The sequence below is a fragment of the Nilaparvata lugens genome, chromosome X, assembly GCF_014356525.2.
Source record: "Nilaparvata lugens isolate BPH chromosome X, ASM1435652v1, whole genome shotgun sequence".
Taxonomy (NCBI): domain Eukaryota; kingdom Metazoa; phylum Arthropoda; class Insecta; order Hemiptera; family Delphacidae; genus Nilaparvata; species Nilaparvata lugens.
Window position 1 is genome coordinate 78,642,910 of NC_052518.1, and position 8,996 is coordinate 78,651,905.

An 8,996-nucleotide genomic window follows, 5' to 3' on the forward strand; every position below is an offset into this window, starting at 1 on the left:
ATGCGCAATCCCTTCTCTGTCATATAGATGAATTTAGGCACACTTTCGAGGGCAAAGATTGTCACATCATTCTTGTATCCGAGACCTGGCTGAAACCGACAATCCCTAATCGACTTGTTGCACTCGAGGATTATGTGCTCATTCGGAATGACCGGTTAAACAAGAATGGGGGAGGGGTTGCTGCGTTTGTCAAGCGTTCTCTGCTGCCTGTTCATAAGTTTTCCTCTGATACCTCCCGTGCAGCTAGACCTGAATACATGTTTATTGAGGTTAAGTGTAACGGAGTTAAAATGTTAATAGCAGGTTGCTACAGGCTGCCTCATATTGGGTATATGTCAGAATTTGAGGAAGCACTACTTGAGCTGATGGTGCCCTATGAACATGTGGCTATCATGGGTGTCTTCAATACTGACTTACTTGGACCTGATACTCATGACAAAATACAACTGACCATATGTTTTTTGCGAATGGTATGACTTTGCTGCCTCTCCAAGCTATGCACCATACATCCACTTCAGACACATTGCTTGATCTTATTGCAGTTGCTGATGTGAGAGCAGCTGTGTGCCATGGGCAGATCCCCTTTCCAGGCCTCTCTGCACATGATATGATATTCCTAGTTTATAATATTAAGAGGCCTAAACCTAAACCAAAAATAATCACTTATAGAGATTACAAGAATATAAACTACCACAATTTGTTCAATGATGCAATTAACCTTGACTGGTTACAGATATTCCAAACTAACAATGTTAATGTTATGTTGGACATTCTTAACCACAATATAGTTTCTCTTTTTGAAAAACATGTTCCTTTAAAAAATTGCAGAGTAACCAGAGATCCTGCTCCATGGTTCACAGATGAGATACGCCAGCTAATGAGGGATCGAGATTATTGGTGCAAAATTGCAAGAGCTTCAAAAGCCCCAATGATTTCAAACATTATAAGCGTTTGAGGAACTCTTGCAAGCAAACAATTAGAAATGCGAAAGCTACATTCTATTGTAACTTGATCTCCTCAAAGCGATCATCAACTTCATCTCTTTGGCATGCTCTGAGGGAGATTGGGGCTGGCAAGGAGAGGCAGGTACCGACTGTAGCTCACTTGCTGGATGATCTCAATGACTTCTTCACTGACATCCCTGTGGGTTTGGACCAAGCTCATGCTCACTTTGACTCTCTGCCTGATTTTCATCCCAATGAGGACTTCTACTTCTCCAATGTCACGGAGCAAGAGGTCTTCTTGGCTGTTCATTGAGTGAAGAGTAATGCTGTTGGTGCAGATGGTATCCCGATTAAGTTCATCAAAATTATCCTTCCTTTTATCCTCCTATTTCTCACCCATTTGATCAATACCTCACTTTTAACGTCCGTTTTTTCCTAATGACTGGAAGCTATCTATAGTGATTCTCTTGAACAAGATCCCTAACTCTCTCTCTATCCGATTACAGGCCTATAAGCTTATTGTCTGTTTTGTCCAAAGTTCTGGAAATTATCGTTCATCCCAATTAAGCTCATTTATCCATGGTTCTGGATTGATTGGTGACTTTCAATTGGGGTTCCGTAGTGGTCATAGCACCACCTCTGCACTCCTGAGAGTCACTGACAACATTCGTAGGGCTATGGATGGTAGAGAGCTAACAGTTCTAGTCCTAATAGATTCTAGTAAGGCATTCGATAGCATTTTCCATCCCACTTTACTCTATAAACTCAGAAACTTAGGTTTTTCCAACTCCAGTGTGGCATGGGTGAGGTCCTATCTTCAGGGTCGGTGTCAGTGTGTGAGAGTCGGGGATGCCTCTTCACGGTGGCGTGAAGTGAACAGAGGAGTTCCTCAGGGTTCGGTATTGGATCCTCTGCTGTTCAGCATCTACATAAATGACGTAACAAGCACTCTACTCATGACCAGACATCACCTGTATGCCGATGACTTGCAAGTATACTGGCACTGGAAGAAAAATGACTCCAACGTCACAGTTGATGAAGTTAATGCTGACTTGACTCGTTTGGTACAATGGACTGAGAATAATGGACTGAAAATTAACGAAACTAAATCAAAATCAATAGTCATAGGTTATTTAAGACTTTTAAACACACTTGACATAACTAACAGACCATTTATAAAATTGAATAACATACAATCGCAATACAGTTCTGACGTGGAAAATCTAGGACTCACAATGACAAGGACTCTTGACTGGAACAGCCATGTGACTCAGACTTGTAACAGGGTCATTGGGGGGATTATGACATTGAAGAGGATCTCTGACTTCATTCCCTCTTCAATGAAGGTTATGTTGGTCAAGACTCTGATCTTCCCGATCTTCAACTACTGTGACATTGTGACTCTTGACATGACAGTTCAACTTCTGCAGAGGATGCAGCATGCATATAATTACTGTGTTCGCTTTATCTTTAACCTGAGACGTGACAACCATGTAACTGAATACTTTAACAGACTTGAACTTATGAAGCTGCGTGAGAGTAGATCACATCATGCTTTGTGCTTCCTCTATAAGATATTGAAAACTGAAACCCCTAAGTATCTGGCAGTAGAGTACCATTACTTGGGTGACTTTGGTCATGGAGGAACGCGGCATGAATCCCATCTGCTGGCTGTCCCAACACATAGGACTGTTATGTACAACAAGTCGTTCCTTGTGACAGCCTGTAGTTTGTGGAATTCTCTGCCTGCTGAGCTAAGGCTTGTTGAGGGACATCGTCGGTTCGGTGCGGCTGTCTTGCGGTGGATCAGAGGTGGTGGACTTGGCTGGAATGTTCACTAAATCTTAACGTGTGTGTTAGTGTGTGTGTGTGTGTGTGAGTGTGTGTATGTGTGTGTGTGTGTGTGTGTGTGTGTGTGTGTCCTTTCTTCCTTCTTTAATTTATTCCTCTCTTTCTTCTTTTTTCTTCTATCGAAATGATATCTATTGATTTTGAACTGACGTTTCTTCCATTTTCACTTTTCAGTTTTCTCTTTTTCTTATTGTATTATTTTCACTGATTCAAATTAGAAAGAAATTTTGTTTTTTTTCTCTTTCTTTCATTCGCCATTTGAAAATTTCATTATTCTGTAAATTGTTTTATTTTATCTTATAATCTTTGTTGTATAGTGTTTTAGTTTTACTTAGAATTGTATTGGAGGGTTAAGTGTAAGAGAGGGCCGGCTGCGCCCTAACTTCGCCCTCCTAGGTTTTTAATAAAGGCAGCTAATCAATCAATCAATACCTACATTCCATAACCAATCATCCTACATCCCTATATACAATAAAGATTTGAACCCCAGTCCTCTAGAATGAAAATCAGAAGTGCTAACCACTACACTACGATGGATATCTCTTGTTGAATCAACTTTTCCAATATAATATTTATGCTGAATTAACAAATATGATGACATCTTTTTACACAGAAAACATATATTTAAATGGATACTTGTGTACTAACCTTTTTCTACACAATTGAAGATCAAAAAACAGCGGCGGTGTGGCTGTGTCTTAGTGAAACACTGAGAAATACATCTGTCTAGCACTGTAATGTATGAAACTTTGGATTCTATGGATATGCAGCTGCCTAGCACTGTAATGTTTGGAATGCAGGGTTCTATGAAACTTGATAACACACACACAGATAGGGATGTCTCTCTTGTATGGCTTGTGGCTGAACACTGATGGTCCTACACTGTTGTGCACACTATATATGCTTCACAAGTGGGTGAGAGGCCTTCTGATTTATTTTGATTTATTTTCATTTTTTTTTTTAAATTTTTTTTTTGATTTGTATGACGTTGAGGTTAGGTTTGGTCATCTTGGGTGACCTTGAGGTTAGGTTTGGTTATCTTGGGTGACCTTGAGGCTAGGTTTGGTCATCTTGGGTGAACTTGGCTAGGTTTGGTCATCTTGGGTGACCTTGAGGTTAGGTTGGGTCGTTTTGGGTGACCTTGAGGTTAGGTTCGGATCGTCTTGGGTGACCTTGAGGTTGAAGGCGGTTCTGGGACATTTGCTCCAGGATTCGCAATATATATCTACTTGTTGGAAACGCATGTTGAAGAGGGAGACCATATAGTTTATGAAAATTATTTGAAGGATTATGTTTTAAGCTGGGAATTCGCATTAAGAGATGCTCACTTTGGTATGGCGAAAAAAGGTCAGCTAATCACAATAAGGAAAATTATGAGAGATTATATTACAACTAGTATTTTGAATGGTAGACATGTGATCAAATTTGTAAAGCAAGATATTTATGTGGTCCCAGTTTATTTAAGCGGTGGCTTACAAGCGGATTGGGATTTTGATTCCCCCTCCCCCCTCTCCCCCCTCGTCCATCCCTCCTCCCCTTCCCCCCGCCTGTAGGGCGGGGGGTGTTCTAAAAATAGATTTCCCCTTCCCCCTGTCCAGTGGAGGTGAGGGGGATAGAGAGAGAGAGGGAGATATATCTTTCTCTCTCTTTCTAAATCCCCTTCCCCCTGTCCAGTGGAGGTGAGGGGGATAGAGAGAGAGAGGGAGATATATCTTTCTCTCTCTTTCTAAAAATAGATTTCCCCTTCCCCCTGTCCAGTGGAGGTGAGGGGGATAGAGAGAGAGAGGGAGATATCTCTCTCTCTCTCTCTCCAGGTGAGGGAAAAAAAATTTCCCTTTTAGGAGGAAAAATTCCCTCTGTCTACTGTCAAATTGAAGTGAATTCATATTTCTACATCTAATGCTATGGTGACAGATTGAGGTGAATTCTAAAGATGTGGGGGAAAAAATCTCTTGAGAGGGAAAAATTCCTTTGGTGACAAATTAAAGTGAATTCATATTTCTACATCTAATGCTATAGTGACAAATTGAAGTGAATCCATTTCGCTCTACTATGATGAGGATAGAGATAGAGATCTCCTTCTTTTACTCATGCCATCTCTTTCCTGCACCCTTTCCGAAAGGAGATAAGAATCAATTCTTTCCACATCTAATGCTATACTAACAAATTGAACTACATTCATTTCGCTCTACTATGATGACAGGCTCAATTGATTCTTATCTCTTTCCCACACCCTTTACGAAAGCGAGTAAAGGAGGGAAGAATCAAGTTCCATTTGATCGTGGGTATAGTGTGAAACGATTCTCACCAGCATTACAAAAGGAAGGAATCTAGTATGGGAAGATATTAGCTCTTTAGAGTAAAGTGACAGGTGCATTTGATCGCACGCGTCTCTCATCTGGTCCGCACCCTGTGAGGTCGTTTAATAACTCCTGCAACGAAAACCGTTGTATGAAAAAAATCGATTTATGTGACAAGTGTTACTTGTTAAAGTTACTTTGCTCAACCTTCTTCAAGATTTATCGACATAGTCAAAAATGACTAGGGTGAAAACTATAGCTGTTGAAGTTGACTTGTACAAGCTTTTTTTAAAGATTTATTGACATGCTCAAAAATGTCAATCAGGGTGGTGCAGACTGTAATTTGAAACTATAGGTGTTAAAGTTCACTTGTACAACCTTTTTTTAAAGATTTATTGATATGCTCAAAAATGTCAATCAGGGTGGTCTACACTGTAATTTGAAACTATAGGTGTTAAAGTTCACTTGTACAACCTTTTTTTAAAGATTTATTGACATGCTCAAAAATGCCAATCATGGAGGTCTAGACTGAAACTATAGGTGTTGTCTCACTTTACCTTTAAAAGATTTATCGAAATACTCAAAAATGTCTAGACTGAAACATTCACTCTCTCACACTCAACTCAAGATTTTATGTTTTCGGCGCCAATATAAAGTCTTTATACTTGACCAAATCCATTTTTTCTGTAATAATTTGTACTACCTGATGTTCGTTAAGCCCATGATCTTTCGCTTCGATCCAATTCATGTGGAAAGAAACTTCGGCATATTTTGATACTATATCATACGCCATTTTGTGGATAAATAGACTTAGGTACTCAATGAAGGGCGCCGAACATTGCAGTCTCATGACAGCACCCTCTTCCGAATTTTTAATTGCCTCAGCTATTTCATCACGAACACTTTTCACAGCGTCTACCATCTCGTTTTTCTTAATAAAATCTTCAATATCATTTTTAGTTGCATACTTTTCTGCAATTTGTTTAATCAGAATAGCAATAGCATCTTTTGTAATAAACTGCTCAATACCCTCCATAATATTAGCTTTTATTGCACCCGCCATTTCAGATAATCGTTTTTCAAACTCTTCCTTTGTTATTGAAGAACTAATCAATTTCTGCAAAGTAGATTCTAAATTGCTTATCAATTCCCGATGGGTGAGTTTCATTTACTTTAGTAAAAATTTCTGTACTAAGTTGTTTCAATTTAGTATTGAGATAGTTTCTGTCCAACACCTCCAAATTCTTAATTTTATCTGATACGGCTTTTAATTTTTCATCTAAATAAGCCTTATCAACTTTATCGTTGTTAATACTGAGCAACTGAGATGAAAAGCTGTCTGTTAAAGTTTTCACTTCCCCTAAAGCACTCTCTAGAGTTTGAGTTCTCTCTCCAATAGCTTTATCGATATTACTACTGAAATTTTGTAAGGTGCTTAGAATATGTTCTCTTTCAATTATGCTCACTCCAATATTCTTTGTATTTTCCGAAACGAGTTTGGTTATTTGCGAATCTAAATAAAATTTCACAGCTTCGCTGATTCCTTGCTGATTTATCGATTCGATTATCTTCTGTGTTATCGAGTCAATATCACACGTAAGACTAGCTCCGCTAGGTGTATCAATTCGTCCGAATCGATGCAGAGTCATCGTGACACTAAACAATTAATTTTGCTTCTTTCAGCTCTTCAATTATACTTGCTATTTCCACATCATGCCCAGTGTTCCCACTAGCTTTTGAGGAATAGAGTAAATTTAATCTTTGCACTAATTCGTCAAAATTATCAAAGTATTGATAAATTCTATCATGAGAATTATTTTTTGCAAATTTCAATAAACCCCAACCCTTCTTTTTACTAATTTTTTTACTGGGAAATAACTTTTGAATCAATTGTGATTTAATTCCCTGATTTCGTTTAACATAACCTCTTCGATCTAAATGTATACCTGTAAGTGTTAAGATTTTTTTATACTTATCCAGATCTCTCTCATTATAAAGATTTGAGTTTGGTCTAGCACTGAATAACAACTCGAGTAGACCGCGTGTTAATCGAAATCTTTCACTATCAATATCTATATAACCATCAACAAATATTACTTGCTGATTACCAATATAATACACGTCATCTTTAGAATTATATGAAATTCCATAACTGATTGAATTATTCTGTTTTTCCGCATGAAACGTTTTTAGATATTGTGACAGCACATTGTCGTTTCTGCTAGAACCAAGTAAACTGTTTTCAAATTTAGTCGAGCTTAAAAAATTGTCTGCTGAACTCTCATAACTCTGTTCATCTCCCTCCTCATTATCATCAATTTCCATACTCTCCTCTTTTACCTGTTCCTTTTTTGGTTTTACATCAGAGTGTGAGAATTTGTTTTTTCCCAGTTCAATTATGGGCTCTATTAACGGAGAGAGCGTTTTCCTATTATATTCCTCCGATCGCTTTTCAAAATTGACTAAGCTTTTATGCTTCTCTCTAATTACTTTTCTCAATTTCTTAATCTTTTCGATTAAACCAACCTCCTTTCTATTCAGCTTCCTGCCGTATGACAACATGACTGCACAAAGAATTAATCTCTACTGAACGGTAAGAAATGTATCGAGCGAATCTCGGTACTTCCCGCTATTAATTCCACACTCGGTCATAATAGTTAGAAAATTATGAGGTTTACGATTCCAAACTGTATGACAAAGTTTAACGAAATCTTTATAAGTAATATCTGCCCCAACATGATCTCTGTGAATTAATTTCAGACTCAATAAATCTACCTTGAAGATTATAATCATATTTGCGTTGTCCCTAGTGAAATGTTTCTGCGTTGCCCCATAACTCTGAATTAAATATGCAGTGTCAATATTACGATGTCGACCCATGGTAAAATATTCTCTTATTTGAGGCACGTGATTAAGTTGAAAGTCATCGAAAATGACCAGAGAATATTGTTGAATTTTGTTGGGGTGAGCTATAGATTCCGAATTGCTGTTTATATGAAATTCAATACCCTTCATTTTTGAAAAGACTTTTCTCAAAAACAAGTACTTATCTTGATACTCGCTCTTCGTGTGCAAGTATATAGTTTTAAATCTCAACCCATTCTTTGAAAAAATTAATTAAATAGTAAATTGGTCTTGCCACAACCTGAAGAGCCTATTATAAGGATCCTTGCATTATGTGGTAATAACTTACCATTTTTACACCATGTTGGCATTTCTTTCTCTCTTATAACATTGTCGAAATTTACTATCGGAATCATGTTAGTCACGTGTACAGCATGCGATCTGATAAGGAACTGATAAGTTATCAAGGAGGAAGAGATTGTGGACTAGACACCATTGCTTATCACATCGGGATGCAAGCGCTCTCCCCTTTCAATGCGCTGATAGAAGTTTCTCACGCGCGCCCTCTTCACGAGAACGCTTGAGCCTTAGCAAATAAAACTTCAGATTAAAATGAAACTGAGAAGCATTTTTTGATAGAGACGTATTATATTTACACCAAATCTTTGTCATATTTTTACACTGAATGGAATGTATTTGCAATAGATTAACAATAGATTATTTACAATAAATGCATGCGATATTTACAATAGATTATTTACAATAAATGTACGTGTTATTTACAAAAGATTATTTTTCATCTAATAGTTGATCCTTACTAATATAACTAGGAGTTGAAAACCCAATCCATTTCACAAGCAGTCCTTTTTATCTCGTTTTAATATTTTTCAATCAATACACTTGTCTCTCCGATTCATTTATTGTGTTTTTTTAATTTCTTCTGCATAAAACCTACCACTAATTACTTCTCCGTTTAGATCTCGCAAGCTATACGTTACAGGTTGAGAAGGAAATATAGAATGAATTACAAAATACTCTGCGCTCCAGTTTATGTTAT